Genomic DNA, 24,236 nt, shown 5'->3' on the forward strand with positions numbered 1-24,236 from the left:
AAAAGGTCAACAGAACTTGGGATTTCCAGCCAGTCTCCCATGCTGGTACTTGCCAAGCCTTAAGCTGCATTGCTGCTGCGATCTGATGAGAGCAGGCACATTCAGCTTAGAATGGCCGTTGACAGCAGCTGTTCAATTTGAACCTTCTTTTACTATCTCATAGAGAAACTAACACAATTTTCAGGTTCAAAAAGGTCAACGGAACTTGGGATTCCCAGCCAGTCTCCCATGCTGGTACTTGCCAAGCCTTAAGCTGCATTGCTGCTGCGATCTGACGAGAGCAGGCACATTCAGCTTAGAATGGCCGTTGACAGCAGCTGTTCAGTTTGAACCTTCTTTTACTATCTCATAGAGAAACTAACACAATTTTCAGGTTCAAAAAGGTCAACGGAACTTGGGATTCCCAGCCAGTCTCCCATGCTGGTACTTGCCAAGCCTTAAGCTGCTGCGATCTGACGAGAGCAGGCACATTCAGCTTAGAATGGCCGTTGACAGCAGCTGTTCAATTTGAACCTTCTTTTACTATCTCATAGAGAAACTAACACAATTTTCAGGTTCAAAAAGGTCAACAGAACTTGGGATTCCCAGCCAGTCTCCCATGCTGGTACTTGCCAAGCCTTAAGCTGCATTGCTGCTGCGATCTGACGAGAGCAGGCACATTCAGCTTAGAATGGATGTTGACAGCAGCTGTTCAATTTGAACCTTCTTTTACTATCTCATAGAGAAACTAACACAATTTTCAGGTTCAAAAAGGTCAACGGAACTTGGGATTCCCAGCCAGTCTCCCATGCTGGTACTTGCCAAGCCTTAAGCTGCATTGCTGCTGCGATCTGACGAGAGCAGGCACATTCAGCTTAGAATGGCCGTTGACAGCAGCTGTTCAATTTGAACCTTCTTTTACTATCTCATAGAGAAACTAACACAATTTTCAGGTTCAAAAAGGTCAACAGAACTTGGGATTCCCAGCCAGTCTCCCATGCTGGTACTTGCCAAGCCTAAAGCTGCATTGCTGCTGCGATCTGACGAGAGCAGGCACATTCAGCTTAGAATGGCCATTGACAGCAGCTGTTCAATTTGAACCTTCTTTTACTATCTCATAGAAAAACTAACACAATTTTCAGGTTCAAAAAGGTCAACAGAACTTGGGATTTCCAGCCAGTCTCCCATGCTGGTACTTGCCAAGCCTTAAGCTGCATTGCTGCTGCGATCTGACGAGAGCAGGCACATTCAGCTTAGAATGGCCGTTGACAGCAGCTGTTCAATTTGAACCTTCTTTTACTATCTCATAGAGAAACTAACACAATTTTCAGGTTCAAAAAGGTCAACGGAACTTGGGATTCCCAGCCAGTCTCCCATGCTGGTACTTGCCAAGCCTTAAGCTGCATTGCTGCTGCGGTCTGACGAGAGCAGGCACATTCAGCTTAGAATGGCCGTTGACAGCAGCTGTTCAGTTTGAACCTTCTTTTACTATCTCATAGAGAAACTAACACAATTTTCAGGTTCAAAAAGGTCAACGGAACTTGGGATTCCCAGCCAGTCTCCCATGCTGGTACTTGCCAAGCCATAAGCTGCATTGCTGCTGCGATCTGACGAGAGCACGCACATTCAGCTTAGAATGGCCGTTGACAGCAGCTGTTCAATTTGAACCTTCTTTTACCATCTTTGACAGAGAAACTAACAATTTTCAGGTTCAAAAAGGTCAACGGAACTTGGGATTCCCAGCCAGTCTCCCATGCTGGTACTTGCCAAGCCTTAAGCTGCATTGCTGCTGCAATCTGACGAGAGCAGGCACATTCAGCTTAGAATGGCCGTTAACAGCAGCTGTTCAATTTGAACCTTCTTTTACTATCTCATAGAGAAACTAACACAATTTTCAGGTTCAAAAAGGTCAACGGAACTTGGGATTCCCAGCCAGTCTCCCATGCTGGTACTTGCCAAGCCTTAAGCTGCATTGCTGCTGCGATCTGACGAGAGCAGGCACATTCAGCTTAGAATGGCCGTTGACAGCAGCTGTTCAATTTGAACCTTCTTTTACTATCTCATAGAGAAACTAACACAATTTTCAGGTTCAAAAAGGTCAACAGAACTTGGGATTCCCAGCCAGTCTCCCATGCTGGTACTTGCCAAGCCTAAAGCTGCATTGCTGCTGCGATCTGACGAGAGCAGGCACATTCAGCTTAGAATGGCCGTTGACAGCAGCTGTTCAATTTGAACCTTCTTTTACTATCTCATAGAAAAACTAACACAATTTTCAGGTTCAAAAAGGTCAACAGAACTTGGGATTTCCAGCCAGTCTCCCATGCTGGTACTTGCCAAGCCTTAAGCTGCATTGCTGCTGCGATCTGACGAGAGCAGGCACATTCAGCTTAGAATGGCCGTTGACAGCAGCTGTTCAATTTGAACCTTCTTTTACTATCTCATAGAGAAACTAACACAATTTTCAGGTTCAAAAAGGTCAACGGAACTTGGGATTCCCAGCCAGTCTCCCATGCTGGTACTTGCCAAGCCTTAAGCTGCATTGCTGCTGCGGTCTGACGAGAGCAGGCACATTCAGCTTAGAATGGCCGTTGACAGCAGCTGTTCAGTTTGAACCTTCTTTTACTATCTCATAGAGAAACTAACACAATTTTCAGGTTCAAAAAGGTCAACGGAACTTGGGATTCCCAGCCAGTCTCCCATGCTGGTACTTGCCAAGCCATAAGCTGCATTGCTGCTGCGATCTGACGAGAGCACGCACATTCAGCTTAGAATGGCCGTTGACAGCAGCTGTTCAATTTGAACCTTCTTTTACCATCTTTGACAGAGAAACTAACAATTTTCAGGTTCAAAAAGGTCAACGGAACTTGGGATTCCCAGCCAGTCTCCCATGCTGGTACTTGCCAAGCCTTAAGCTGCATTGCTGCTGCAATCTGACGAGAGCAGGCACATTCAGCTTAGAATGGCCGTTAACAGCAGCTGTTCAATTTGAACCTTCTTTTACTATCTCATAGAGAAACTAACAAAATTTTCAGGTTCAAAAAGGTCATCGGAACTTGGGATTCCCAGCCAGTCTCCCATGCTGGTACTTGCCAAGCCTTAAGCTGCATTGCTGCTGGGAACTGACGAGAGCAGGCACATTCAGCTTAGAATGGCCGTTGACAGCAGCTGTTCAATTTGAACCTTCTTTTACTATCTCATAGAGAAACTTACACAATTTTCAGGTTCAAAAAGGTCAACGGAACTTGGGATTCCCAGCCAGTCTCCCATGCTGGTACTTGCCAAGCCTTAAGCTGCTGCGATCTGACGAGAGCAGGCACATTCAGCTTAGAATGGCCGTTGACAGCAGCTGTTCAATTTGAACCTTCTTTTACTATCTCATAGAAAAACTAACACAATTTTCAGGTTCAAAAAGGTCAACAGAACTTGGGATTCCCAGCCAGTCTCCCATGCTGGTACTTGCCAAGCCTTAAGCTGCATTGCTGCTGCGATCTGACGAGAGCAGGCACATTCAGCTTAGAATGGCCGTTGACAGCAGCTGTTCAATTTGAACCTTCTTTTACCATCTTTGACAGAGAAACTAACAATTTTCAGGTTCAAAAAGGTCAACGGAACTTGGGATTCCCAGCCAGTCTCCCATGCTGGTACTTGCCAAGCCTTAAGCTGCATTGCTGCTGCGATCTGACGAGAGCAGGCACATTCAGCTTAGAAGGGCCGTTGACAGCAGCTGTTCAATTTGAACCTTCTTTTACTATCTCATAGAGAAACTAACACAATTTTCAGGTTCAAAAAGGTCAACGGAACTTGGGATTCCCAGCCAGTCTCCCATGCTGGTACTTGCCAAGCCTTAAGCTGCATTGATGCTGCGATCTGACGAGAGCAGGCACATTCAGCTTAGAATGGCCGTTGACAGCAGCTGTTCAGTTTGAACCTTCTTTTACTATCTCATAGAGAAACTAACACAATTTTCAGGTTCAAAAAGGTCAACGGAACTTGGGATTCACAGCCAGTCTCCCATGCTGGTACTTGCCAAGCCTTAAGCCGCATCGCTGCTGTGATCCGACAAGAGCACGCACATTCAGCTTAGAATGGCCGTTGACAGCAGCTGTTCAATTTGAACCTTCTTTTACTATCTCATAGAGAAACTAACACAATTTTCAGGTTCAAAAAGGTCAATGGAACTTGGGATTCCCAGCCAGTCTCCCATACTGGTACTTGCCAAGCCTTAAGCTGCATTGCTGCTGCGATCTGACGAGAGCAGGCACATTCAGCTTAGAATGGCCGTTGACAGCAGCTGTTCAATTTGAACCTTCTTTTACTATCTCATAGAGAAACTAACACAATTTTCAGGTTCAAAAAGGTCAACAGAACTTGGGATTCCCAGCCAGTCTCCCATGCTGGTACTTGCCAAGCCTTAAGCTGCATTGCTGCTGCGATCTGACGAGAGCAGGCACATTCAGCTTAGAATGGCCGTTGACAGCAGCTGTTCAATTTGAACCTTCTTTTACTATCTCATAGAGAAACTAACACAATTTTCAGGTTCAAAAAGGTCAACGGAACTTGGGATTCCCAGCCAGTCTCCCATGCTGTTACTTGCCAAGCCTAAAGCTGCATTGCTGCTGCGATCTGACGGGAGCAGGCACATTCAGCTTAGAATGGCCGTTGACAGCAGCTGTTCAGTTTGAACCTTCTTTTACTATCTCATAGAGAAACTAACACAATTTTCAGGTTCAAAAAGGTCAACGGAACTTGGGATTCCCAGCCAGTCTCCCATGCTGGTACTTGCCAAGCCTTAAGCTGCATTGCTGCTGCGATCTGACGAGAGCAGGCACATTCAGCTTAGAATGGCCGTTGACAGCAGCTGTTCAATTTGAACCTTCTTTTACTATCTCATAGAGAAACTAACACAATTTTCAGGTTCAAAAAGGTCAACGGAACTTGGGATTCCCAGCCAGTCTCCCATGCTGGTACTTGCCAAGCCTTAAGCTGCATTGCTGCTGCGATCTGACGAGAGCAGGCACATTCAGCTTAGAATGGCCGTTGACAGCAGCTGTTCAATTTGAACCTTCTTTTACTATCTCATAGAGAAACTAACACAATTTTCAGGTTCAAAAAGGTCAACAGAACTTGGGATTCCAAGCCAGTCTCCCATGCTGGTACTTGCCAAGCCTTAAGCTGCATTGATGCTGCGATCTGACGAGAGCAGGCACATTCAGCTTAGAATGGCCGTTGACAGCAGCTGTTCAATTTGAACCTTCTTTTACTATCTCATAGAGAAACTAACACAATTTTCAGGTTCAAAAAGGTCAACAGAACTTGGGATTCCCAGCCAGTCTCCCATGCTGGTACTTGCCAAGCCTTAAGCTGCATTGCTGCTGCGATCTGACGAGAGCAGGCACATTCAGCTTAGAATGGCCGTTGACAGCAGCTGTTCAATTTGAACCTTCTTTTACCATCTTTGACAGAGAAACTAACAATTTTCAGGTTCAAAAAGGTCAACGGAACTTGGGATTCCCAGCCAGTCTCCCATGCTGGTACTTGCCAAGCCTTAAGCTGCATTGCTGCTGCGATCTGACGAGAGCAGGCACATTCAGCTTAGAATGGCCGTTGACAGCAGCTGTTCAATTTGAACCCTCTTTTAATATCTCATAGAGAAACTAACACAATTTTCAGGTTCAAAAAGGTCAACGGAACTTAGGATTCCCAGCCAGTCTCCCATGCTGGTACTTGCCAAGCCTTAAGCTGCATTGCTGCTGCGAACTGACGAGAGCAGGCACATTCATCTTAGAATGGCCGTTAGCAGCAGCTGTTCAATTTGAACCTTCTTTTACTATCTCATAGAGAAACTAACACAATTTTCAGGTTCAAAAAGGTCAACGGAACTTGGGATTCCCAGCCAGTCTCCCATGCTGGTACTTGCCAAGCCTTAAGCTGCTGCGATCTGACGAGAGCAGGCACATTCAGCTTAGAATGGCCATTGACAGCAGCTGTTCAATTTGAACCTTCTTTTACTATCTCATAGAGAAACTAACACAATTTTCAGGTTCAAAAAGGTCAACAGAACTTGGGATTCCCAGCCAGTCTCCCATGCTGGTACTTGCCAAGCCTTAAGCTGCATTGCTGCTGCGATCTGACGAGAGCAGGCACATTCAGCTTAGAATGGCCGTTGACAGCAGCTGTTCAATTTGAACCTTCTTTTACCATCTTTGACAGAGAAACTAACAATTTTCAGGTTCAAAAAGGTCAACGGAACTTGGGATTCCCAGCCAGTCTCCCATGCTGGTACTTGCCAAGCCTTAAGCTGCATTGCTGCTGCGATCTGACGAGAGCAGGCACATTCAGCTTAGAATGGCCGTTGACAGCAGCTGTTCAATTTGAACCTTCTTTTAATATCTCATAGAGAAACTAACACAATTTTCAGGTTCAAAAAGGTCAACGGAACTTAGGATTCCCAGCCAGTCTCCCATGCTGGTACTTGCCAAGCCTTAAGCTGCATTGCTGCTGCGAACTGACGAGAGCAGGCACATTCATCTTAGAATGGCCGTTAGCAGCAGCTGTTCAATTTGAACCTTCTTTTACCATCTTTGACAGAGAAACTAACAATTTTCAGGTTCAAAATGGTCAACGTAACTTGGGATTCCCAGCCAGTCTCCCATGCTGGTACTTGCCAAGCCTTAAGCTGCTGCGATCTGACGAGAGCAGGCACATTCAGCTTAGAATGGCCGTTGACAGCAGCTGTTCAATTTGAACCTTCTTTTACTATCTCATAGAAAAACTAACACAATTTTCAGGTTCAAAAAGGTCAACAGAACTTGGGATTCCCAGCCAGTCTCCCATGCTGGTACTTGCCAAGCCTTAAACTGCATTGCTGCTGCGATCTAACGAGAGCAGGCACATTCAGCTTAGAATGGCCGTTGACAGCAGCTGTTCAATTTGAACCTTCTTTTACCATCTTTGACAGAGAAACTAACAATTTTCAGGTTCAAAATGGTCAACGTAACTTGGGATTCCCAGCCAGTCTCCCATGCTGGTACTTGCCAAGCCTTAAGCTGCATTGCTGCTGCGATCTGACGAGAGCAGGCACATTCAGCTTAGAAGGGCCGTTGACAGCAGCTGTTCAATTTGAACCTTCTTTTACTATCTCATAGAGAAACTAACACAATTTTCAGGTTCAAAAAGGTCAACGGAACTTGGGATTCCCAGCCAGTCTCCCATGCTGGTACTTGCCAAGCCTTAAGCTGCATTGATGCTGCGATCTGACGAGAGCAGGCACATTCAGCTTAGAATGGCCGTTGACAGCAGCTGTTCAGTTTGAACCTTCTTTTACTATCTCATAGAGAAACTAACACAATTTTCAGGTTCAAAAAGGTCAACGGAACTTGGGATTCACAGCCAGTCTCCCATGCTGGTACTTGCCAAGCCTTAAGCCGCATCGCTGCTGTGATCCGACAAGAGCACGCACATTCAGCTTAGAATGGCCGTTGACAGCAGCTGTTCAATTTGAACCTTCTTTTACTATCTCATAGAGAAACTAACACAATTTTCAGGTTCAAAAAGGTCAATGGAACTTGGGATTCCCAGCCAGTCTCCCATACTGGTACTTGCCAAGCCTTAAGCTGCATTGCTGCTGCGATCTGACGAGAGCAGGCACATTCAGCTTAGAATGGCCGTTGACAGCAGCTGTTCAATTTGAACCTTCTTTTACTATCTCATAGAGAAACTAACACAATTTTCAGGTTCAAAAAGGTCAACAGAACTTGGGATTCCCAGCCAGTCTCCCATGCTGGTACTTGCCAAGCCTTAAGCTGCATTGCTGCTGCGATCTGACGAGAGCAGGCACATTCAGCTTAGAATGGCCGTTGACAGCAGCTGTTCAATTTGAACCTTCTTTTACTATCTCATAGAGAAACTAACACAATTTTCAGGTTCAAAAAGGTCAACGGAACTTGGGATTCCCAGCCAGTCTCCCATGCTGTTACTTGCCAAGCCTAAAGCTGCATTGCTGCTGCGATCTGACGGGAGCAGGCACATTCAGCTTAGAATGGCCGTTGACAGCAGCTGTTCAGTTTGAACCTTCTTTTACTATCTCATAGAGAAACTAACACAATTTTCAGGTTCAAAAAGGTCAACGGAACTTGGGATTCCCAGCCAGTCTCCCATGCTGGTACTTGCCAAGCCTTAAGCTGCATTGCTGCTGCGATCTGACGAGAGCAGGCACATTCAGCTTAGAATGGCCGTTGACAGCAGCTGTTCAATTTGAACCTTCTTTTACTATCTCATAGAGAAACTAACACAATTTTCAGGTTCAAAAAGGTCAACGGAACTTGGGATTCCCAGCCAGTCTCCCATGCTGGTACTTGCCAAGCCTTAAGCTGCATTGCTGCTGCGATCTGACGAGAGCAGGCACATTCAGCTTAGAATGGCCGTTGACAGCAGCTGTTCAATTTGAACCTTCTTTTACTATCTCATAGAGAAACTAACACAATTTTCAGGTTCAAAAAGGTCAACAGAACTTGGGATTCCAAGCCAGTCTCCCATGCTGGTACTTGCCAAGCCTTAAGCTGCATTGATGCTGCGATCTGACGAGAGCAGGCACATTCAGCTTAGAATGGCCGTTGACAGCAGCTGTTCAATTTGAACCTTCTTTTACTATCTCATAGAGAAACTAACACAATTTTCAGGTTCAAAAAGGTCAACAGAACTTGGGATTCCCAGCCAGTCTCCCATGCTGGTACTTGCCAAGCCTTAAGCTGCATTGCTGCTGCGATCTGACGAGAGCAGGCACATTCAGCTTAGAATGGCCGTTGACAGCAGCTGTTCAATTTGAACCTTCTTTTACCATCTTTGACAGAGAAACTAACAATTTTCAGGTTCAAAAAGGTCAACGGAACTTGGGATTCCCAGCCAGTCTCCCATGCTGGTACTTGCCAAGCCTTAAGCTGCATTGCTGCTGCGATCTGACGAGAGCAGGCACATTCAGCTTAGAATGGCCGTTGACAGCAGCTGTTCAATTTGAACCCTCTTTTAATATCTCATAGAGAAACTAACACAATTTTCAGGTTCAAAAAGGTCAACGGAACTTAGGATTCCCAGCCAGTCTCCCATGCTGGTACTTGCCAAGCCTTAAGCTGCATTGCTGCTGCGAACTGACGAGAGCAGGCACATTCATCTTAGAATGGCCGTTAGCAGCAGCTGTTCAATTTGAACCTTCTTTTACTATCTCATAGAGAAACTAACACAATTTTCAGGTTCAAAAAGGTCAACGGAACTTGGGATTCCCAGCCAGTCTCCCATGCTGGTACTTGCCAAGCCTTAAGCTGCTGCGATCTGACGAGAGCAGGCACATTCAGCTTAGAATGGCCATTGACAGCAGCTGTTCAATTTGAACCTTCTTTTACTATCTCATAGAGAAACTAACACAATTTTCAGGTTCAAAAAGGTCAACAGAACTTGGGATTCCCAGCCAGTCTCCCATGCTGGTACTTGCCAAGCCTTAAGCTGCATTGCTGCTGCGATCTGACGAGAGCAGGCACATTCAGCTTAGAATGGCCGTTGACAGCAGCTGTTCAATTTGAACCTTCTTTTACCATCTTTGACAGAGAAACTAACAATTTTCAGGTTCAAAAAGGTCAACGGAACTTGGGATTCCCAGCCAGTCTCCCATGCTGGTACTTGCCAAGCCTTAAGCTGCATTGCTGCTGCGATCTGACGAGAGCAGGCACATTCAGCTTAGAATGGCCGTTGACAGCAGCTGTTCAATTTGAACCTTCTTTTAATATCTCATAGAGAAACTAACACAATTTTCAGGTTCAAAAAGGTCAACGGAACTTAGGATTCCCAGCCAGTCTCCCATGCTGGTACTTGCCAAGCCTTAAGCTGCATTGCTGCTGCGAACTGACGAGAGCAGGCACATTCATCTTAGAATGGCCGTTAGCAGCAGCTGTTCAATTTGAACCTTCTTTTACCATCTTTGACAGAGAAACTAACAATTTTCAGGTTCAAAATGGTCAACGTAACTTGGGATTCCCAGCCAGTCTCCCATGCTGGTACTTGCCAAGCCTTAAGCTGCTGCGATCTGACGAGAGCAGGCACATTCAGCTTAGAATGGCCGTTGACAGCAGCTGTTCAATTTGAACCTTCTTTTACTATCTCATAGAAAAACTAACACAATTTTCAGGTTCAAAAAGGTCAACAGAACTTGGGATTCCCAGCCAGTCTCCCATGCTGGTACTTGCCAAGCCTTAAACTGCATTGCTGCTGCGATCTAACGAGAGCAGGCACATTCAGCTTAGAATGGCCGTTGACAGCAGCTGTTCAATTTGAACCTTCTTTTACCATCTTTGACAGAGAAACTAACAATTTTCAGGTTCAAAATGGTCAACGTAACTTGGGATTCCCAGCCAGTCTCCCATGCTGGTACTTGCCAAGCCTTAAGCTGCATTGCTGCTGCGATCTGACGAGAGCAGGCACATTCAGCTTAGAAGGGCCGTTGACAGCAGCTGTTCAATTTGAACCTTCTTTTACTATCTCATAGAGAAACTAACACAATTTTCAGGTTCAAAAAGGTCAACGGAACTTGGGATTCCCAGCCAGTCTCCCATGCTGGTACTTGCCAAGCCTTAAGCTGCATTGATGCTGCGATCTGACGAGAGCAGGCACATTCAGCTTAGAATGGCCGTTGACAGCAGCTGTTCAGTTTGAACCTTCTTTTACTATCTCATAGAGAAACTAACACAATTTTCAGGTTCAAAAAGGTCAACGGAACTTGGGATTCACAGCCAGTCTCCCATGCTGGTACTTGCCAAGCCTTAAGCCGCATCGCTGCTGTGATCCGACAAGAGCACGCACATTCAGCTTAGAATGGCCGTTGACAGCAGCTGTTCAATTTGAACCTTCTTTTACTATCTCATAGAGAAACTAACACAATTTTCAGGTTCAAAAAGGTCAATGGAACTTGGGATTCCCAGCCAGTCTCCCATGCTGGTACTTGCCAAGCCTTAAGCTGCATTGCTGCTGCGATCTGACGAGAGCAGGCACATTCAGCTTAGAATGGCCGTTGACAGCAGCTGTTCAATTTGAACCTTCTTTTACTATCTCATAGAGAAACTAACACAATTTTCAGGTTCAAAAAGGTCATCGGAACTTGGGATTCCCAGCCAGTCTCCCATGCTGGTACTTGCCAAGCCTTAAGCTGCATTGCTGCTGCGATCTGACGAGAGCAGGCACATTCAGCTTAGAATGGCCGTTGACAGCAGCTGTTCAATTTGAACCTTCTTTTACTATCTCATAGAGAAACTAACACAATTTTCAGGTTCAAAAAGGTCAACAGAACTTGGGATTCCCAGCCAGTCTCCCATGCTGGTACTTGCCAAGCCTTAAGCTGCATTGCTGCTGCGATCTGACGAGAGCAGGCACATTCAGCTTAGAATGGCCGTTGACAGCAGCTGTTCAATTTGAACCTTCTTTTACTATCTCATAGAGAAACTAACACAATTTTCAGGTTCAAAAAGGTCAACAGAACTTGGGATTCCCAGCCAGTCTCCCATGCTGGTACTTGCCAAGCCTTAAGCTGCATTGCTGCTGCGATCTGACGAGAGCAGGCACATTCAGCTTAGAATGGCCGTTGACAGCAGCTGTTCAATTTGAACCTTCTTTTACTATCTCATAGAGAAACTAACACAATTTTCAGGTTCAAAAAGGTCAACGGAACTTGGGATTCCCAGCCAGTCTCCCATGCTGGTACTTGCCAAGCCTTAAGCTGCATTGCTGCTGCGATCTGACGAGAGCAGGCACATTCAGCTTAGAATGGCCGTTGACAGCAGCTGTTCAATTTGAACCTTCTTTTACTATCTCATAGAGAAACTAACACAATTTTCAGGTTCAAAAAGGTTAACAGAACTTGGAATTCCCAGCCAGTCTCCCATGCTGGTACTTGCCAAGCCTTAAGCTGCATTGCTGCTGCGATCTGACGAGAGCAGGCACATTCAGCTTAGAATGGCCGTTGACAGCAGCTGTTCAATTTGAACCTTCTTTTACTATCTCATAGAGAAACTAACACAATTTTCAGGTTCAAAAAGGTCAACAGAACTTGGGATTCCCAGCCAGTCTCCCATGCTGGTACTTGCCAAGCCTTAAGCTGCATTGCTGCTGCGATCTGACGAGAGCAGGCACATTCAGCTTAGAATGGCCGTTGACAGCAGCTGTTCAATTTGAACCTTCTTTTACCATCTTTGACAGAGAAACTAACAATTTTCAGGTTCAAAAAGGTCAACGGAACTTGGGATTCCCAGCCAGTCTCCGATGCTGGTACTTGCCAAGCCTTAAGCTGCATTGCTGCTGCGATCTGACGAGAGCAGGCACATTCAGCTTAGAATGGCCGTTGACAGCAGCTGTTCAATTTGAACCTTCTTTTACTATCTCATAGAGAAACTAACACAATTTTCAGGTTCAAAAAGGTCAACGGAACTTGGGATTCCCAGCCAGTCTCCCATGCTGGTACTTGCCAAGCCTTAAGCTGCTGCGATCTTACGAGAGCAGGCACATTCAGCTTAGAATGGCCGTTGACAGCAGCTGTTCAATTTGAACCTTCTTTTACTATCTCATAGAAAAACTAACACAATTTTCAGGTTCAAAAAGGTCAACAGAACTTGGGATTCCCAGCCAGTCTCCGATGCTGGTACTTGCCAAGCCTTAAGCTGCATTGCTGCTGCGATCTAACGAGAGCAGGCACATACAGCTTAGAATGGCCGTTGACAGCAGCTGTTCAATTTGAACCTTCTTTTACCATCTTTGACAGAGAAACTAACAACTTTCAGGTTCAAAAAGGTCAACGGAACTTGGGATTCCCAGCCAGTCTCCCATGCTGGTACTTGCCAAGCCTTAAGCTGCATTGCTGCTGCGATCTGACGAGAGCAGGCACATTCAGCTTAGAATGGCCGTTGACAGCAGCTGTTCAGTTTGAACCTTCTTTTACTATCTCATAGAGAAACTAACACAATTTTCAGGTTCAAAAAGGTCAACGGAACTTGGGATTCCCAGCCAGTCTCCCATGCTGGTACTTGCCAAGCCTTAAGCTGCTGCGATCTGACGAGAGCAGGCATATTCAGCTTAGAATGGCCGTTGACAGCAGCTGTTCAATTTGAACCTTCTTTTACTATCTCATAGAGAAACTAACACAATTTTCAGGTTCAAAAAGGTCAACGGAACTTGGGATTCCCAGCCAGTCTCCCATGCTGGTACTTGCCAAGCCTTAAGCTGCATTGATGCTGCGATCTGACGAGAGCAGGCACATTCAGCTTAGAATGGCCGTTGACAGCAGCTGTTCAGTTTGAACCTTCTTTTACTATCTCATAGAGAAACTAACACAATTTTCAGGTTAAAAATATCAACGGAACTTGGGATTCCCAGCCAGTCTCCCATGCTGGTACTTGCCAAGCCTTAAGCCGCATCGCTGCTGTGATCCGACAAGAGCACGCACATTCAGCTTAGAATGGCCGTTGACAGCAGCTGTTCAATTTGAACCTTCTTTTACTATCTCATAGAAAAACTAACACAATTTTCAGGTTCAAAAAGGTCAACAGAACTTGGGATTCCCAGCCAGTCTCCGATGCTGGTACTTGCCAAGCCTTAAGCTGCATTGCTGCTGCGATCTAACGAGAGCAGGCACATACAGCTTAGAATGGCCGTTGACAGCAGCTGTTCAATTTGAACCTTCTTTTACCATCTTTGACAGAGAAACTAACAACTTTCAGGTTCAAAAAGGTCAACAGAACTTGGGATTCCCAGCCAGTCTCCCATGCTGGTACTTGCCAAGCCTTAAGCTGCATTGCTGCTGCGATCTGACGAGAGCAGGCACATTCAGCTTAGAATGGATGTTGACAGCAGCTGTTCAATTTGAACCTTCTTTTACTATCTCATAGAGAAACTAACACAATTTTCAGGTTCAAAAAGGTCAACGGAACTTGGGATTCCCAGCCAGTCTCCCATGCTGGTACTTGCCAAGCCTTAAGCTGCATTGCTGCTGCGATCTGACGAGAGCAGGCACATTCAGCTTAGAATGGATGTTGACAGCAGCTGTTCAATTTGAACCTTCTTTTACTATCTCATAGAGAAACTAACACAATTTTCAGGTTCAAAAAGGTCAACGGAACTTGGGATTCCCAGCCAGTCTCCCATGCTGGTACTTGCCAAGCCTTAAGCTGCATTGCTGCTGCGATCTGACGAGAGCAGGCACATTCAGCATAGAATGGCCGTTGACAGCAGCTGTTCAATTTGAACCTTCTTTTACTATCTCATAGAAAAACTAACACAATTTTCAGGTTCAAAAAGGTCAACTGAACTTGGGATTTCCAGCCACTCTCCCATGCTGGTACTTGCCAAGCCTTAAGCTGCATTGCTGCTGCGATCTGACGAGAGCAGGCACATTTAGCTTAGAATGGCCGTTGACAGCAGTTGTTCAATTTGAACCTTCTTTTACTATCTCATAGAGAAACTAACACAATTTTCAGGTTCAAAAAGGTCAACGGAACTTGGGATTCCCAGCCAGTCTCCCATGCTGGTACTTGCCAAGCCTTAAGCTGCATTGCTGCTGCGATCTGACGAGAGCAGGCACATTCAGCTTAGAATGGCCGTTGACAGCAGCTGTTCAGTTTGATTCTTCTTTTACTATCTCATAGAGAAACTAACACAATTTTCAGGTTCAAAAAGGTCAACGGAACTTGGGATTCCCAGCCAGTCTCCCATGCTGGTACTTGCCAAGCCTTAAGCTGCATTGCTGCTGCGATCTGACAAGAGCAGGCACATTCAGCTTAGAATGGCTGTTGACAGCAGCTGTTCAATTTGAACCTTCTTTTACTATCTCATAGAGAAACTAACCCAATTTTCAGGTTCAAAAAGGTCAACGGAACTTGGGATTCCCAGCCAGTCTCCCATGCTGGTACTTGCCAAGCCTTAAGCTGCATTGCTGCTGCGATCTGACGAGAGCAGGCACATTCAGCTTAGAATGGCCGTTGACAGCAGCTGTTCAATTTGAACCTTCTTTTACTATCTCATAGAGAAACTAACACAATTTTCAGGTTCAAAAAGGTTAACAGAACTTGGAATTCCCAGCCAGTCTCCCATGCTGGTACTTGCCAAGCCTTAAGCTGCATTGCTGCTGCGATCTGACGAGAGCAGGCACATTCAGCTTAGAATGGCCGTTGACAGCAGCTGTTCAATTTGAACCTTCTTTTACTATCTCATAGAGAAACTAACACAATTTTCAGGTTCAAAAAGGTCAACAGAACTTGGGATTCCCAGCCAGTCTCCCATGCTGGTACTTGCCAAGCCTTAAGCTGCATTGCTGCTGCGATCTGACGAGAGCAGGCACATTCAGCTTAGAATGGCCGTTGACAGCAGCTGTTCAATTTGAACCTTCTTTTACCATCTTTGACAGAGAAACTAACAATTTTCAGGTTCAAAAAGGTCAACGGAACTTGGGATTCCCAGCCAGTCTCCGATGCTGGTACTTGCCAAGCCTTAAGCTGCATTGCTGCTGCGATCTGACGAGAGCAGGCACATTCAGCTTAGAATGGCCGTTGACAGCAGCTGTTCAATTTGAACCTTCTTTTACTATCTCATAGAGAAACTAACACAATTTTCAGGTTCAAAAAGGTCAACGGAACTTGGGATTCCCAGCCAGTCTCCCATGCTGGTACTTGCCAAGCCTTAAGCTGCTGCGATCTTACGAGAGCAGGCACATTCAGCTTAGAATGGCCGTTGACAGCAGCTGTTCAATTTGAACCTTCTTTTACTATCTCATAGAAAAACTAACACAATTTTCAGGTTCAAAAAGGTCAACAGAACTTGGGATTCCCAGCCAGTCTCCGATGCTGGTACTTGCCAAGCCTTAAGCTGCATTGCTGCTGCGATCTAACGAGAGCAGGCACATACAGCTTAGAATGGCCGTTGACAGCAGCTGTTCAATTTGAACCTTCTTTTACCATCTTTGACAGAGAAACTAACAACTTTCAGGTTCAAAAAGGTCAACGGAACTTGGGATTCCCAGCCAGTCTCCCATGCTGGTACTTGCCAAGCCTTAAGCTGCATTGCTGCTGCGATCTGACGAGAGCAGGCACATTCAGCTTAGAATGGCCGTTGACAGCAGCTGTTCAGTTTGAACCTTCTTTTACTATCTCATAGAGAAACTAACACAATTTTCAGGTTCAAAAAGGTCAACGGAACTTGGGATTCCCAGCCAGTCTCCCATGCTGGTACTTGCCAAGCCTTAAGCTGCTGCGATCTGACGAGAGCAGGCATATTCAGCTTAGAATGGCCGTTGACAGCAGCTGTTCAATTTGAACCTTCTTTTACTATCTCATAGAGAAACTAACACAATTTTCAGGTTCAAAAAGGTCAACGGAACTTGGGATTCCCAGCCAGTCTCCCATGCTGGTACTTGCCAAGCCTTAAGCTGCATTGATGCTGCGATCTGACGAGAGCAGGCACATTCAGCTTAGAATGGCCGTTGACAGCAGCTGTTCAGTTTGAACCTTCTTTTACTATCTCATAGAGAAACTAACACAATTTTCAGGTTAAAAATATCAACGGAACTTGGGATTCCCAGCCAGTCTCCCATGCTGGTACTTGCCAAGCCTTAAGCCGCATCGCTGCTGTGATCCGACAAGAGCACGCACATTCAGCTTAGAATGGCCGTTGACAGCAGCTGTTCAATTTGAACCTTCTTTTACTATCTCATAGAAAAACTAACACAATTTTCAGGTTCAAAAAGGTCAACAGAACTTGGGATTCCCAGCCAGTCTCCGATGCTGGTACTTGCCAAGCCTTAAGCTGCATTGCTGCTGCGATCTAACGAGAGCAGGCACATACAGCTTAGAATGGCCGTTGACAGCAGCTGTTCAATTTGAACCTTCTTTTACCATCTTTGACAGAGAAACTAACAACTTTCAGGTTCAAAAAGGTCAACAGAACTTGGGATTCCCAGCCAGTCTCCCATGCTGGTACTTGCCAAGCCTTAAGCTGCATTGCTGCTGCGATCTGACGAGAGCAGGCACATTCAGCTTAGAATGGATGTTGACAGCAGCTGTTCAATTTGAACCTTCTTTTACTATCTCATAGAGAAACTAACACAATTTTCAGGTTCAAAAAGGTCAACGGAACTTGGGATTCCCAGCCAGTCTCCCATGCTGGTACTTGCCAAGCCTTAAGCTGCATTGCTGCTGCGATCTGACGAGAGCAGGCACATTCAGCTTAGAATGGATGTTGACAGCAGCTGTTCAATTTGAACCTTCTTTTACTATCTCATAGAGAAACTAACACAATTTTCAGGTTCAAAAAGGTCAACGGAACTTGGGATTCCCAGCCAGTCTCCCATGCTGGTACTTGCCAAGCCTTAAGCTGCATTGCTGCTGCGATCTGACGAGAGCAGGCACATTCAGCATAGAATGGCCGTTGACAGCAGCTGTTCAATTTGAACCTTCTTTTACTATCTCATAGAAAAACTAACACAATTTTCAGGTTCAAAAAGGTCAACTGAACTTGGGATTTCCAGCCACTCTCCCATGCTGGTACTTGCCAAGCCTTAAGCTGCATTGCTGCTGCGATCTGACGAGAGCAGGCACATTCAGCTTAGAATGGCCGTTGACAGCAGCTGTTCAATTTGAACCTTCTTTTACTATCTCATAGAGAAACTAACACAATTTTCAGGTTCAAAAAGGTCAACGGAACTTGGGATTCCCAGCCAGTCTCCCATGCTGGTACTTGCCAAGCCTTAAGCTGCATTGCTGCTGCGATCTGACGAGAGCAGGCACATTCAGCTTAGAATGGCCGTTGACAGCAGCTGTTCAGTTTGATTCTTCTTTTACTATCTCATAGAGAAACTAACACAATTTTCAGGTTCAAAAAGGTCAACGGAACTTGGGATTCCCAGCCAGTCTCCCATGCTGGTACTTGCCAAGCCTTAAGCTGCATTGCTGCTGCGATCTGACAAGAGCAGGCACATTCAGCTTAGAATGGCTGTTGACAGCAGCTGTTCAATTTGAACCTTCTTTTACTATCTCATAGAGAAACTAACCCAATTTTCAGGTTCAAAAAGGTCAACGGAACTTGGGATTCCCAGCCAGTCTCCCATGCTGGTACTTGCCAAGCCTTAAGCTGCATTGATGCTGCGATCTGACGAGAGCAGGCACATTCAGCTTAGAATGGCCGTTGACAGCAGCTGTTCAGTTTGAACCTTCTTTTACTATCTCATAGAGAAACTAACACAATTTTCAGGTTCAAAAAGGTCAACTGAACTTGGGATTCCCAGCCAGTCTCCCATGCTGGTACTTGCCAAGCCTTAAGCTGCTGCGATCTGACGAGAGCAGGCACATTCAGCTTAGAATGGCCGTTGACAGCAGCTGTTCAATTTGAACCTTCTTTTACTATCTCATAGAGAAACTAACACAATTTTCAGGTTCAAAAAGGTCAACAGAACTTGGGATTCCCAGCCAGTCTCCCATGCTGGTACTTGCCAAGCCTTAAGCTGCATTGCTGCTGCGATCTGACAAGAGCAGGCACATTCAGCTTAGAATGGCTGTTGACAGCAGCTGTTCAATTTGAACCTTCTTTTACTATCTCATAGAGAAACTAACCCAATTTTCAGGTTCAAAAAGGTCAACGGAACTTGGGATTCCCAGCCAGTCTCCCATGCTGGTACTTGCCAAGCCTTAAGCTGCATTGATGCTGCGATCTGACGAGAGCAGGCACATTCAGCTTAGAATTGCCGTTGACAGCAGCTGTTCAGTTTGAACCTTCTTTTACTATCTCATAGAGAAACTAACACAATTTTCAGGTTCAAAAAGGTCAACGGAACTTGGGATTCCCAGCCAGTCTCCCATGCTGGTACTTGCCAAGCCTTAAGCTGCATTGCTGCTGCGATCTGACGAGAGCAGGCACATTCAGCTTAGAATGGCCGTTGACAGCAGCTGTTCAATTTGAACCTTCTTTTACCATCTTTGACAGAGAAACTAACAATTTTCAGGTTCAAAAAGGTCAACGGAACTTGGGATTCCCAGCCAGTCTCCCATGCTGGTACTTGCCAAGCCTTAAGCTGCATTGCTGCTGCGATCTGACGAGAGCAGGCACATTCAGCTTAGAATGGCCGTTGACAGCAGCTGTTCAATTTGAACCTTCTTTTACTATCTCATAGAGAAACAAACACAATTTTCAGGTTCAAAAAGGTCAACGGAACTTGGGATTCCCAGCCAGTCTCCCATGCTGGTACTTGCCAAGCCTTAAGCTGCATTGCTGCTGCGATCTGACGAGAGCAGGCACATTCAGCTTAGAATGTCCGTTGACAGCAGCTGTTCAATTTGAACCTTCTTTTACTATCTCATAGAGAAACTAACACAATTTTCAGGTTCAAAAAGGTCAACGGAACTTGGGATTCCCAGCCAGTCTCCCATGCTGGTACTTGCCAAGCCTTAAGCTGCATTGCTGCTGCGATCTGACGAGAGCAGGCACATTCAGCTTAGAATGGCCGTTGATAGCAGCTGTTCAATTTGAACCTTCTTTTACTATCTCATAGAGAAACTAACACAATTTTCAGGTTCAAAAAGGTCAACAGAACTTGGGATTCCCAGCCAGTCTCCCATGCTGGTACTTGCCAAGCCTTAAGCTGCATTGCTGCTGCCATCTGACGAGAGCAGGCACATTCAGCTTAGAATGGCCGTTGACAGCAGCTGTTCAATTTGATCCTTCTTTTACCATCTTTGACAGAGAAACTAACAATTTTCAGGTTCAAAAAGGTCAACGGAACTTGGGATTCCCAGCCAGTCTCCCATGCTGGTACTTGCCAAGCCTTAAGCTGCATTGCTGCTGCGATCTGACGAGAGCAGGCACATTCAGCTTAGAATGGCCGTTGACAGCAGCTGTTCAATTTGAACCTTCTTTTACTATCTCATAGAGAAACTAACACAATTTTCAGGTTCAAAAAGGTCAACGGAACTTGGGATTCCCAGCCAGTCTCCCATGCTGGTACTTGCCAAGCCTTAAGCTGCATTGCGGCTGCGATCTGACGAGAGCAGGCACATTCAGCTTAGAATGGCCGTTGACAGCAGCTGTTCAATTTGAACCTTCTTTTACCATCTTTGACAGAGAAACTAACAATTTTCAGGTTCAAAAAGGACAACAGAACTTGGGATTCCCAGCCAGTCTCCCATGCTTGTACTTGCCAAGCCTTAAGCTGCATTGTTGCTGCGATCTGACGAGAGCAGGCACATTCAGCTTAGAATGGCCGTTGACAGCAGCTGTTCAGTTTGAACCTTCTTTTACTATCTCATAGAGAAACTAACACAATTTTCAGGTTCAAAAAGGTCAACGGAACTTGGAATTCGCAGCCAGTCTCCCATGCTGGTACTTGCCAAGCCTTAAGCCGCATCGCTGCTGTGATCCGACAAGAGCACACACATTCAGCTTAGAATGGCCGTTGACAGCAGCTGTTCAATTTGAACCTTCTTTTACTATCTCATAGAGATTCTAACACAATTTTCAGGTTCAAAAAGGTCAACAGAACTTGGGATTCCCAGCCAGTCTCCCATGCTGGTACTTGCCAAGCCTTAAGCTGCATTGCTGCTGCGATCTGACGAGAGCAGGCACATTCAGCTTAGAATGGCCGTTGACAGCAGCTGTTCAATTTGAACCTTCTTTTACTATCTCATAGAGAAACTAACACAATTTTCAGGTTCAAAAAGGTCAACAGAACTTGGGATTCCCAGCCAGTCTCCCATGCTGGTACTTGCCAAGCCTTAAGCTGCATTGATGCTGCGATCTGACGAGAGCAGGCACATTCAGCTTAGAATGGCCGTTGACAGCAGCTGTTCAGTTTGAACCTTCTTTTACTATCTCATAGAGAAACTAACACAATTTTCAGGTTCAAAAAGGTCAACGGAACTTGGGATTCCCAGCCAGTCTCCCATGCTGGTACTTGCCAAGCCTTAAGCTGCATTGCTGCTGCGATCTGACGAGAGCAGGCACATTCAGCTTAGAATGGCCGTTGACAGCAGCTGTTCAGTTTGAACCTTCTTTTACTATCTCATAGAGAAACTAACACAATTTTCAGGTTCAAAAAGGTCAACAGAACTTGGGATTCCCAGCCAGTCTCCCATGCTGGTACTTGCCAAGCCTTAAGCTGCATTGCTGCTGCGATCTGACGAGAGCAGGCACATTCAGCTTAGAATGGCCGTTGACAGCAGCTGTTCAATTTGATCCTTCTTTTACCATCTTTGACAGAGAAACTAACAATTTTCAGGTTCAAAAAGGTCAACGGAACTTGGGATTCCCAGCCAGTCTCCCATGCTGGTACTTGCCAAGCCTTAAGCTGCATTGCTGCTGCGATCTGACGAGAGCAGGCACATTCAGCTTAGAATGGCCGTTGACAGTAGCTGTTCAATTTGAACCTTCTTTTACTATCTCATAGAGAAACTAACACAATTTTCAGGTTCAAAAAGGTCAACGGAACTTGGGATTCGCAGCCAGTCTCCCATGCTGGTACTTGCCAAGCCTTAAGCTGCATTGCTGCTGCGATCTGACGAGAGCAGGCACATTCAGCTTAGAATGGCTGTTGACAGCAGCTGTTCAGTTTGAACCTTCTTTTACTATCTCATAGAGAAACTAACACAATTTTCAGGTTCAAAAAGGTCAACGGAACTTGGGATTCCCAGCCAGTCTCCCATGCTGGTACTTGCCAAGCCTTAAGCTGCATTGCTGCTGCGATCTGACGAGAGCAGGCACATTCAGCTTAGAATGGCCGTTGACAGCAGCTGTTCAATTTGAACCTTCTTTTACCATCTTTGACAGAGAAACTAACAATTTTCAGGTTCAAAAAGGTCAACGGAACTTGGGATTCCCAGCCAGTCTCCCATGCTGGTACTTGCCAAGCCTTAAGCTGCATTGCTGCTGCGATCTGACGAGAGCACGCACATTCAGCTTAGAATGGCCGTTGACAGCAGCTGTTCAATTTGAACCTTCTTTTACCATCTTTGACAGAGAAACTAACAATTTTCAGGTTCAAAAAGGTCAACGGAACTTGGGATTCCCTGCCAGTCTCCCATGCTGGTACTTGCCAAGCCTTAAGCTGCATTGCTGCTGCAATCTGACGAGAGCAGGCACATTCAGCTTAGAATGGCCGTTAACAGCAGCTGTTCAATTTGAACCTTCTTTTACTATCTCATAGAGAAACTAACACAATTTTCAGGTTCAAAAAGGTCATCGGAACTTGGGATTCCCAGCCAGTCTCCCATGCTGGTACTTGTCAAGCCTTAAGCTGCATTGCTGCTGCGAACTGACGAGAGCAGGCACATTCAGCTTAGAATGGCCGTTGACAGCAGCTGTTCAATTTGAACCTTCTTTTACTATCTCATAGAGAAACTAACACAATTTTCAGGTTCAAAAAGGTCAACAGAATTTGGGATTCCCAGCCAGTCTCCCATGCTGGTACTTGCCAAGCCTTAAGCTGCATTGCTGCTGCGATCTGACGAGAGCAGGCACATTCAGCTTAGAATGGCTGTTGACAGCAGCTGTTCAATTTGAACCTTCTTTTACTATCTCATAGAAAAACTAACACAATTTTCAGGTTCAAAAAGGTCAACAGAACTTGGGATTCCCAGCCAGTCTCCCATGCTGGTACTTGCCAAGCCTTAAGCTGCTGCGATCTGACGAGAGCAGGCACATTCAGCTTAGAATGGCCGTTGACAGCAGCTGTTCAATTTGAACCTTCTTTTACTATCTCATAGAAAAACTAACACAATTTTCAGGTTCAAAAAGGTCAACAGAACTTGGGATTCCCAGCCAGTCTCCCATGCTGGTACTGGCCAAGCCTTAAGCTGCATTGCTGCTGCGATCTGACGAGAGCAGGCACATTCAGCTTAGAATGGCCGTTGACAGCAGCTGTTCAATTTGAACCTTCTTTTACCATCTTTGACAGAGAAACTAACAATTTTCAGGTTCAAAAAGGTCAACGGAACTTAGGATTCCCAGCCAGTCTCCCATGCTGGTACTTGCCAAGCCTTAAGCTGCATTGCTGCTGCGAACTGACGAGAGCAGGCACATTCAGCTTAGAATGGCCGTTGATAGCAGCTGTTCAATTTGAACCTTCTTTTACTATCTCATAGAGAAACTAACACAATTTTCAGGTTCAAAAAGGTCAACGGAACTTGGGATTCCCAGCCAGTCTCCCATGCTGGTACTTGCCAAGCCTTAAGCTGCTGCGATCTGACGAGAGCAGGCACATTCAGCTTAGAATGGCCGTTGACAGCAGCTGTTCAATTTGAACCTTCTTTTACTATCTCATAGAAAAACTAACACAATTTTCAGGTTCAAAAAGGTCAACAGAACTTGGGATTCCCAGCCAGTCTCCTATGCTGGTACTTGCCAAGCCTTAAGCTGCATTGCTGCTGCGATCTAACGAGAGCAGGCACATTCAGCTTAGAATGGCCGTTGACAGCAGCTGTTCAATTTGAACCTTCTTTTACCATCTTTGACAGAGAAACTAACAATTTTCAGGTTCAAAAAGGTCAACGGAACTTGGGATTCCCAGCCAGTCTCCCATGCTGGTACTTGCCAAGCCTTAAGCTGCATTGCTGCTGCGATCTGACGAGAGCAGGCACATTCAGCTTAGAATGGCCGATGACAGCAGCTGCCTAATTTCTACTTTCTTTTACTATCTCATAGAGAAACTAACACAATTTTCAGGTTCAAAAAGCTCAACGGAACTTGGGATTCCCAGCCAGTCTCCCATGCTGGTACTTGCCAAGCCTTAAGCTGCATTGCTGCTGCGATCTGACGAGAGCAGGCACATTCAGCTTAGAATGGCCGTTGACAGCAGCTGTTCAATTTGAACCTTCTTTTACTATCTCATAGAGAAACTAACACAATTTTCAGGTTCAAAAAGGTCAACGGAACTTGGGATTCCCAGCCAGTCTCCCATGCTGGTACTTGCCAAGCCTTAAGCTGCATTGCTGCTGCGATCTGACGAGAGCAGGCACATTCAGCTTAGAATGGCCGTTGACAGCAGCTGTTCAGTTTGAACCTTCTTTTACTATCTCATAGAGAAACTAACACAATTTTCAGGTTCAAAAAGGTCAACGGAACTTGGGATTCCCAGCCAGTCTCCCATGCTGGTACTTGCCAAGCCTTAAGCTGCATTGCTGCTGCGATCTGACGAGAGCAGGCACATTCAGCTTAGAATGGCCGTTGACAGCAGCTGTTCAGTTTGAACCTTCTTT

The 24,236-nt window shown here is 45.6% G+C and overlaps 103 pseudogenes; all 103 read right to left on the minus strand.

The window, feature by feature from the left end:
- Positions 1-4: 4 nt before the first annotated feature.
- Positions 5-123, minus strand: LOC140109227 (5S ribosomal RNA; annotated as a pseudogene).
- Positions 124-193: 70 nt separating this feature from the next.
- LOC140108931 (5S ribosomal RNA) lies at positions 194-312 on the minus strand (annotated as a pseudogene).
- Positions 313-563: 251 nt separating this feature from the next.
- On the minus strand, positions 564-682 carry LOC140109351 (5S ribosomal RNA; annotated as a pseudogene).
- Positions 683-752: 70 nt separating this feature from the next.
- LOC140108937 (5S ribosomal RNA) lies at positions 753-871 on the minus strand (annotated as a pseudogene).
- Positions 872-941: 70 nt separating this feature from the next.
- LOC140109154 (5S ribosomal RNA) lies at positions 942-1,060 on the minus strand (annotated as a pseudogene).
- Positions 1,061-1,130: 70 nt separating this feature from the next.
- LOC140109304 (5S ribosomal RNA) lies at positions 1,131-1,249 on the minus strand (annotated as a pseudogene).
- Positions 1,250-1,319: 70 nt separating this feature from the next.
- LOC140109116 (5S ribosomal RNA) lies at positions 1,320-1,438 on the minus strand (annotated as a pseudogene).
- Positions 1,439-1,508: 70 nt separating this feature from the next.
- On the minus strand, positions 1,509-1,627 carry LOC140109389 (5S ribosomal RNA; annotated as a pseudogene).
- Positions 1,628-1,697: 70 nt separating this feature from the next.
- LOC140109343 (5S ribosomal RNA) lies at positions 1,698-1,816 on the minus strand (annotated as a pseudogene).
- A 70-nt stretch (positions 1,817-1,886) lies between these two features.
- LOC140108939 (5S ribosomal RNA) lies at positions 1,887-2,005 on the minus strand (annotated as a pseudogene).
- Positions 2,006-2,075: 70 nt separating this feature from the next.
- Positions 2,076-2,194, minus strand: LOC140109017 (5S ribosomal RNA; annotated as a pseudogene).
- A 70-nt stretch (positions 2,195-2,264) lies between these two features.
- On the minus strand, positions 2,265-2,383 carry LOC140109305 (5S ribosomal RNA; annotated as a pseudogene).
- A 70-nt stretch (positions 2,384-2,453) lies between these two features.
- On the minus strand, positions 2,454-2,572 carry LOC140109117 (5S ribosomal RNA; annotated as a pseudogene).
- A 70-nt stretch (positions 2,573-2,642) lies between these two features.
- On the minus strand, positions 2,643-2,761 carry LOC140109390 (5S ribosomal RNA; annotated as a pseudogene).
- A 70-nt stretch (positions 2,762-2,831) lies between these two features.
- Positions 2,832-2,950, minus strand: LOC140109344 (5S ribosomal RNA; annotated as a pseudogene).
- Positions 2,951-3,390: 440 nt separating this feature from the next.
- LOC140109075 (5S ribosomal RNA) lies at positions 3,391-3,509 on the minus strand (annotated as a pseudogene).
- A 70-nt stretch (positions 3,510-3,579) lies between these two features.
- Positions 3,580-3,698, minus strand: LOC140109226 (5S ribosomal RNA; annotated as a pseudogene).
- Positions 3,699-3,768: 70 nt separating this feature from the next.
- On the minus strand, positions 3,769-3,887 carry LOC140109171 (5S ribosomal RNA; annotated as a pseudogene).
- Positions 3,888-4,146: 259 nt separating this feature from the next.
- On the minus strand, positions 4,147-4,265 carry LOC140109244 (5S ribosomal RNA; annotated as a pseudogene).
- A 70-nt stretch (positions 4,266-4,335) lies between these two features.
- Positions 4,336-4,454, minus strand: LOC140109076 (5S ribosomal RNA; annotated as a pseudogene).
- A 70-nt stretch (positions 4,455-4,524) lies between these two features.
- On the minus strand, positions 4,525-4,643 carry LOC140109194 (5S ribosomal RNA; annotated as a pseudogene).
- A 70-nt stretch (positions 4,644-4,713) lies between these two features.
- On the minus strand, positions 4,714-4,832 carry LOC140108940 (5S ribosomal RNA; annotated as a pseudogene).
- Positions 4,833-4,902: 70 nt separating this feature from the next.
- Positions 4,903-5,021, minus strand: LOC140108941 (5S ribosomal RNA; annotated as a pseudogene).
- A 70-nt stretch (positions 5,022-5,091) lies between these two features.
- On the minus strand, positions 5,092-5,210 carry LOC140109374 (5S ribosomal RNA; annotated as a pseudogene).
- Positions 5,211-5,280: 70 nt separating this feature from the next.
- Positions 5,281-5,399, minus strand: LOC140109078 (5S ribosomal RNA; annotated as a pseudogene).
- Positions 5,400-5,469: 70 nt separating this feature from the next.
- Positions 5,470-5,588, minus strand: LOC140108943 (5S ribosomal RNA; annotated as a pseudogene).
- Positions 5,589-6,028: 440 nt separating this feature from the next.
- LOC140109079 (5S ribosomal RNA) lies at positions 6,029-6,147 on the minus strand (annotated as a pseudogene).
- A 70-nt stretch (positions 6,148-6,217) lies between these two features.
- On the minus strand, positions 6,218-6,336 carry LOC140108944 (5S ribosomal RNA; annotated as a pseudogene).
- Positions 6,337-6,776: 440 nt separating this feature from the next.
- On the minus strand, positions 6,777-6,895 carry LOC140109232 (5S ribosomal RNA; annotated as a pseudogene).
- A 70-nt stretch (positions 6,896-6,965) lies between these two features.
- Positions 6,966-7,084, minus strand: LOC140109425 (5S ribosomal RNA; annotated as a pseudogene).
- A 70-nt stretch (positions 7,085-7,154) lies between these two features.
- On the minus strand, positions 7,155-7,273 carry LOC140109172 (5S ribosomal RNA; annotated as a pseudogene).
- A 259-nt stretch (positions 7,274-7,532) lies between these two features.
- On the minus strand, positions 7,533-7,651 carry LOC140109245 (5S ribosomal RNA; annotated as a pseudogene).
- A 70-nt stretch (positions 7,652-7,721) lies between these two features.
- LOC140109080 (5S ribosomal RNA) lies at positions 7,722-7,840 on the minus strand (annotated as a pseudogene).
- Positions 7,841-7,910: 70 nt separating this feature from the next.
- On the minus strand, positions 7,911-8,029 carry LOC140109195 (5S ribosomal RNA; annotated as a pseudogene).
- Positions 8,030-8,099: 70 nt separating this feature from the next.
- LOC140108945 (5S ribosomal RNA) lies at positions 8,100-8,218 on the minus strand (annotated as a pseudogene).
- Positions 8,219-8,288: 70 nt separating this feature from the next.
- Positions 8,289-8,407, minus strand: LOC140108946 (5S ribosomal RNA; annotated as a pseudogene).
- Positions 8,408-8,477: 70 nt separating this feature from the next.
- LOC140109375 (5S ribosomal RNA) lies at positions 8,478-8,596 on the minus strand (annotated as a pseudogene).
- Positions 8,597-8,666: 70 nt separating this feature from the next.
- On the minus strand, positions 8,667-8,785 carry LOC140109081 (5S ribosomal RNA; annotated as a pseudogene).
- Positions 8,786-8,855: 70 nt separating this feature from the next.
- Positions 8,856-8,974, minus strand: LOC140108947 (5S ribosomal RNA; annotated as a pseudogene).
- Positions 8,975-9,414: 440 nt separating this feature from the next.
- LOC140109083 (5S ribosomal RNA) lies at positions 9,415-9,533 on the minus strand (annotated as a pseudogene).
- Positions 9,534-9,603: 70 nt separating this feature from the next.
- Positions 9,604-9,722, minus strand: LOC140108948 (5S ribosomal RNA; annotated as a pseudogene).
- Positions 9,723-10,162: 440 nt separating this feature from the next.
- Positions 10,163-10,281, minus strand: LOC140109233 (5S ribosomal RNA; annotated as a pseudogene).
- Positions 10,282-10,351: 70 nt separating this feature from the next.
- Positions 10,352-10,470, minus strand: LOC140109427 (5S ribosomal RNA; annotated as a pseudogene).
- Positions 10,471-10,540: 70 nt separating this feature from the next.
- On the minus strand, positions 10,541-10,659 carry LOC140109173 (5S ribosomal RNA; annotated as a pseudogene).
- A 259-nt stretch (positions 10,660-10,918) lies between these two features.
- On the minus strand, positions 10,919-11,037 carry LOC140109246 (5S ribosomal RNA; annotated as a pseudogene).
- Positions 11,038-11,107: 70 nt separating this feature from the next.
- On the minus strand, positions 11,108-11,226 carry LOC140109286 (5S ribosomal RNA; annotated as a pseudogene).
- Positions 11,227-11,296: 70 nt separating this feature from the next.
- Positions 11,297-11,415, minus strand: LOC140109084 (5S ribosomal RNA; annotated as a pseudogene).
- Positions 11,416-11,485: 70 nt separating this feature from the next.
- On the minus strand, positions 11,486-11,604 carry LOC140109085 (5S ribosomal RNA; annotated as a pseudogene).
- A 70-nt stretch (positions 11,605-11,674) lies between these two features.
- LOC140108950 (5S ribosomal RNA) lies at positions 11,675-11,793 on the minus strand (annotated as a pseudogene).
- A 70-nt stretch (positions 11,794-11,863) lies between these two features.
- On the minus strand, positions 11,864-11,982 carry LOC140109240 (5S ribosomal RNA; annotated as a pseudogene).
- Positions 11,983-12,052: 70 nt separating this feature from the next.
- Positions 12,053-12,171, minus strand: LOC140109086 (5S ribosomal RNA; annotated as a pseudogene).
- Positions 12,172-12,241: 70 nt separating this feature from the next.
- On the minus strand, positions 12,242-12,360 carry LOC140109242 (5S ribosomal RNA; annotated as a pseudogene).
- Positions 12,361-12,611: 251 nt separating this feature from the next.
- On the minus strand, positions 12,612-12,730 carry LOC140109384 (5S ribosomal RNA; annotated as a pseudogene).
- A 70-nt stretch (positions 12,731-12,800) lies between these two features.
- Positions 12,801-12,919, minus strand: LOC140108951 (5S ribosomal RNA; annotated as a pseudogene).
- A 251-nt stretch (positions 12,920-13,170) lies between these two features.
- Positions 13,171-13,289, minus strand: LOC140109175 (5S ribosomal RNA; annotated as a pseudogene).
- A 258-nt stretch (positions 13,290-13,547) lies between these two features.
- LOC140109385 (5S ribosomal RNA) lies at positions 13,548-13,666 on the minus strand (annotated as a pseudogene).
- Positions 13,667-13,736: 70 nt separating this feature from the next.
- On the minus strand, positions 13,737-13,855 carry LOC140109352 (5S ribosomal RNA; annotated as a pseudogene).
- Positions 13,856-13,925: 70 nt separating this feature from the next.
- LOC140109470 (5S ribosomal RNA) lies at positions 13,926-14,044 on the minus strand (annotated as a pseudogene).
- A 70-nt stretch (positions 14,045-14,114) lies between these two features.
- Positions 14,115-14,233, minus strand: LOC140109217 (5S ribosomal RNA; annotated as a pseudogene).
- A 259-nt stretch (positions 14,234-14,492) lies between these two features.
- On the minus strand, positions 14,493-14,611 carry LOC140108952 (5S ribosomal RNA; annotated as a pseudogene).
- A 70-nt stretch (positions 14,612-14,681) lies between these two features.
- Positions 14,682-14,800, minus strand: LOC140109449 (5S ribosomal RNA; annotated as a pseudogene).
- A 70-nt stretch (positions 14,801-14,870) lies between these two features.
- LOC140108953 (5S ribosomal RNA) lies at positions 14,871-14,989 on the minus strand (annotated as a pseudogene).
- A 70-nt stretch (positions 14,990-15,059) lies between these two features.
- LOC140109241 (5S ribosomal RNA) lies at positions 15,060-15,178 on the minus strand (annotated as a pseudogene).
- A 70-nt stretch (positions 15,179-15,248) lies between these two features.
- On the minus strand, positions 15,249-15,367 carry LOC140109087 (5S ribosomal RNA; annotated as a pseudogene).
- Positions 15,368-15,437: 70 nt separating this feature from the next.
- Positions 15,438-15,556, minus strand: LOC140109243 (5S ribosomal RNA; annotated as a pseudogene).
- A 251-nt stretch (positions 15,557-15,807) lies between these two features.
- LOC140109386 (5S ribosomal RNA) lies at positions 15,808-15,926 on the minus strand (annotated as a pseudogene).
- Positions 15,927-15,996: 70 nt separating this feature from the next.
- On the minus strand, positions 15,997-16,115 carry LOC140108955 (5S ribosomal RNA; annotated as a pseudogene).
- Positions 16,116-16,366: 251 nt separating this feature from the next.
- Positions 16,367-16,485, minus strand: LOC140109176 (5S ribosomal RNA; annotated as a pseudogene).
- Positions 16,486-16,743: 258 nt separating this feature from the next.
- On the minus strand, positions 16,744-16,862 carry LOC140109387 (5S ribosomal RNA; annotated as a pseudogene).
- A 70-nt stretch (positions 16,863-16,932) lies between these two features.
- Positions 16,933-17,051, minus strand: LOC140109353 (5S ribosomal RNA; annotated as a pseudogene).
- A 70-nt stretch (positions 17,052-17,121) lies between these two features.
- LOC140109471 (5S ribosomal RNA) lies at positions 17,122-17,240 on the minus strand (annotated as a pseudogene).
- A 70-nt stretch (positions 17,241-17,310) lies between these two features.
- Positions 17,311-17,429, minus strand: LOC140109218 (5S ribosomal RNA; annotated as a pseudogene).
- Positions 17,430-17,688: 259 nt separating this feature from the next.
- LOC140108956 (5S ribosomal RNA) lies at positions 17,689-17,807 on the minus strand (annotated as a pseudogene).
- A 70-nt stretch (positions 17,808-17,877) lies between these two features.
- On the minus strand, positions 17,878-17,996 carry LOC140109450 (5S ribosomal RNA; annotated as a pseudogene).
- Positions 17,997-18,066: 70 nt separating this feature from the next.
- Positions 18,067-18,185, minus strand: LOC140109177 (5S ribosomal RNA; annotated as a pseudogene).
- Positions 18,186-18,436: 251 nt separating this feature from the next.
- On the minus strand, positions 18,437-18,555 carry LOC140109341 (5S ribosomal RNA; annotated as a pseudogene).
- A 70-nt stretch (positions 18,556-18,625) lies between these two features.
- Positions 18,626-18,744, minus strand: LOC140109287 (5S ribosomal RNA; annotated as a pseudogene).
- A 70-nt stretch (positions 18,745-18,814) lies between these two features.
- On the minus strand, positions 18,815-18,933 carry LOC140108957 (5S ribosomal RNA; annotated as a pseudogene).
- A 70-nt stretch (positions 18,934-19,003) lies between these two features.
- LOC140108958 (5S ribosomal RNA) lies at positions 19,004-19,122 on the minus strand (annotated as a pseudogene).
- A 70-nt stretch (positions 19,123-19,192) lies between these two features.
- On the minus strand, positions 19,193-19,311 carry LOC140108924 (5S ribosomal RNA; annotated as a pseudogene).
- Positions 19,312-19,381: 70 nt separating this feature from the next.
- Positions 19,382-19,500, minus strand: LOC140109190 (5S ribosomal RNA; annotated as a pseudogene).
- A 70-nt stretch (positions 19,501-19,570) lies between these two features.
- On the minus strand, positions 19,571-19,689 carry LOC140109378 (5S ribosomal RNA; annotated as a pseudogene).
- A 70-nt stretch (positions 19,690-19,759) lies between these two features.
- On the minus strand, positions 19,760-19,878 carry LOC140108959 (5S ribosomal RNA; annotated as a pseudogene).
- A 70-nt stretch (positions 19,879-19,948) lies between these two features.
- On the minus strand, positions 19,949-20,067 carry LOC140109200 (5S ribosomal RNA; annotated as a pseudogene).
- A 70-nt stretch (positions 20,068-20,137) lies between these two features.
- Positions 20,138-20,256, minus strand: LOC140109364 (5S ribosomal RNA; annotated as a pseudogene).
- A 259-nt stretch (positions 20,257-20,515) lies between these two features.
- LOC140109088 (5S ribosomal RNA) lies at positions 20,516-20,634 on the minus strand (annotated as a pseudogene).
- A 70-nt stretch (positions 20,635-20,704) lies between these two features.
- LOC140109204 (5S ribosomal RNA) lies at positions 20,705-20,823 on the minus strand (annotated as a pseudogene).
- A 70-nt stretch (positions 20,824-20,893) lies between these two features.
- LOC140108961 (5S ribosomal RNA) lies at positions 20,894-21,012 on the minus strand (annotated as a pseudogene).
- Positions 21,013-21,082: 70 nt separating this feature from the next.
- On the minus strand, positions 21,083-21,201 carry LOC140109090 (5S ribosomal RNA; annotated as a pseudogene).
- A 70-nt stretch (positions 21,202-21,271) lies between these two features.
- On the minus strand, positions 21,272-21,390 carry LOC140108962 (5S ribosomal RNA; annotated as a pseudogene).
- Positions 21,391-21,460: 70 nt separating this feature from the next.
- Positions 21,461-21,579, minus strand: LOC140109443 (5S ribosomal RNA; annotated as a pseudogene).
- A 70-nt stretch (positions 21,580-21,649) lies between these two features.
- LOC140108963 (5S ribosomal RNA) lies at positions 21,650-21,768 on the minus strand (annotated as a pseudogene).
- A 70-nt stretch (positions 21,769-21,838) lies between these two features.
- Positions 21,839-21,957, minus strand: LOC140109234 (5S ribosomal RNA; annotated as a pseudogene).
- Positions 21,958-22,027: 70 nt separating this feature from the next.
- On the minus strand, positions 22,028-22,146 carry LOC140109405 (5S ribosomal RNA; annotated as a pseudogene).
- A 70-nt stretch (positions 22,147-22,216) lies between these two features.
- LOC140109474 (5S ribosomal RNA) lies at positions 22,217-22,335 on the minus strand (annotated as a pseudogene).
- Positions 22,336-22,405: 70 nt separating this feature from the next.
- Positions 22,406-22,524, minus strand: LOC140109376 (5S ribosomal RNA; annotated as a pseudogene).
- A 251-nt stretch (positions 22,525-22,775) lies between these two features.
- LOC140109118 (5S ribosomal RNA) lies at positions 22,776-22,894 on the minus strand (annotated as a pseudogene).
- A 70-nt stretch (positions 22,895-22,964) lies between these two features.
- LOC140109486 (5S ribosomal RNA) lies at positions 22,965-23,083 on the minus strand (annotated as a pseudogene).
- A 251-nt stretch (positions 23,084-23,334) lies between these two features.
- On the minus strand, positions 23,335-23,453 carry LOC140109018 (5S ribosomal RNA; annotated as a pseudogene).
- Positions 23,454-23,523: 70 nt separating this feature from the next.
- On the minus strand, positions 23,524-23,642 carry LOC140109206 (5S ribosomal RNA; annotated as a pseudogene).
- A 70-nt stretch (positions 23,643-23,712) lies between these two features.
- LOC140109250 (5S ribosomal RNA) lies at positions 23,713-23,831 on the minus strand (annotated as a pseudogene).
- Positions 23,832-23,901: 70 nt separating this feature from the next.
- On the minus strand, positions 23,902-24,020 carry LOC140108964 (5S ribosomal RNA; annotated as a pseudogene).
- Positions 24,021-24,090: 70 nt separating this feature from the next.
- Positions 24,091-24,209, minus strand: LOC140108965 (5S ribosomal RNA; annotated as a pseudogene).
- Positions 24,210-24,236: the final 27 nt, after the last annotated feature.

This window comes from Engystomops pustulosus, unplaced genomic scaffold (genome assembly GCF_040894005.1).
Source record: "Engystomops pustulosus unplaced genomic scaffold, aEngPut4.maternal MAT_SCAFFOLD_200, whole genome shotgun sequence".
Lineage (NCBI taxonomy): Eukaryota > Metazoa > Chordata > Amphibia > Anura > Leptodactylidae > Engystomops > Engystomops pustulosus.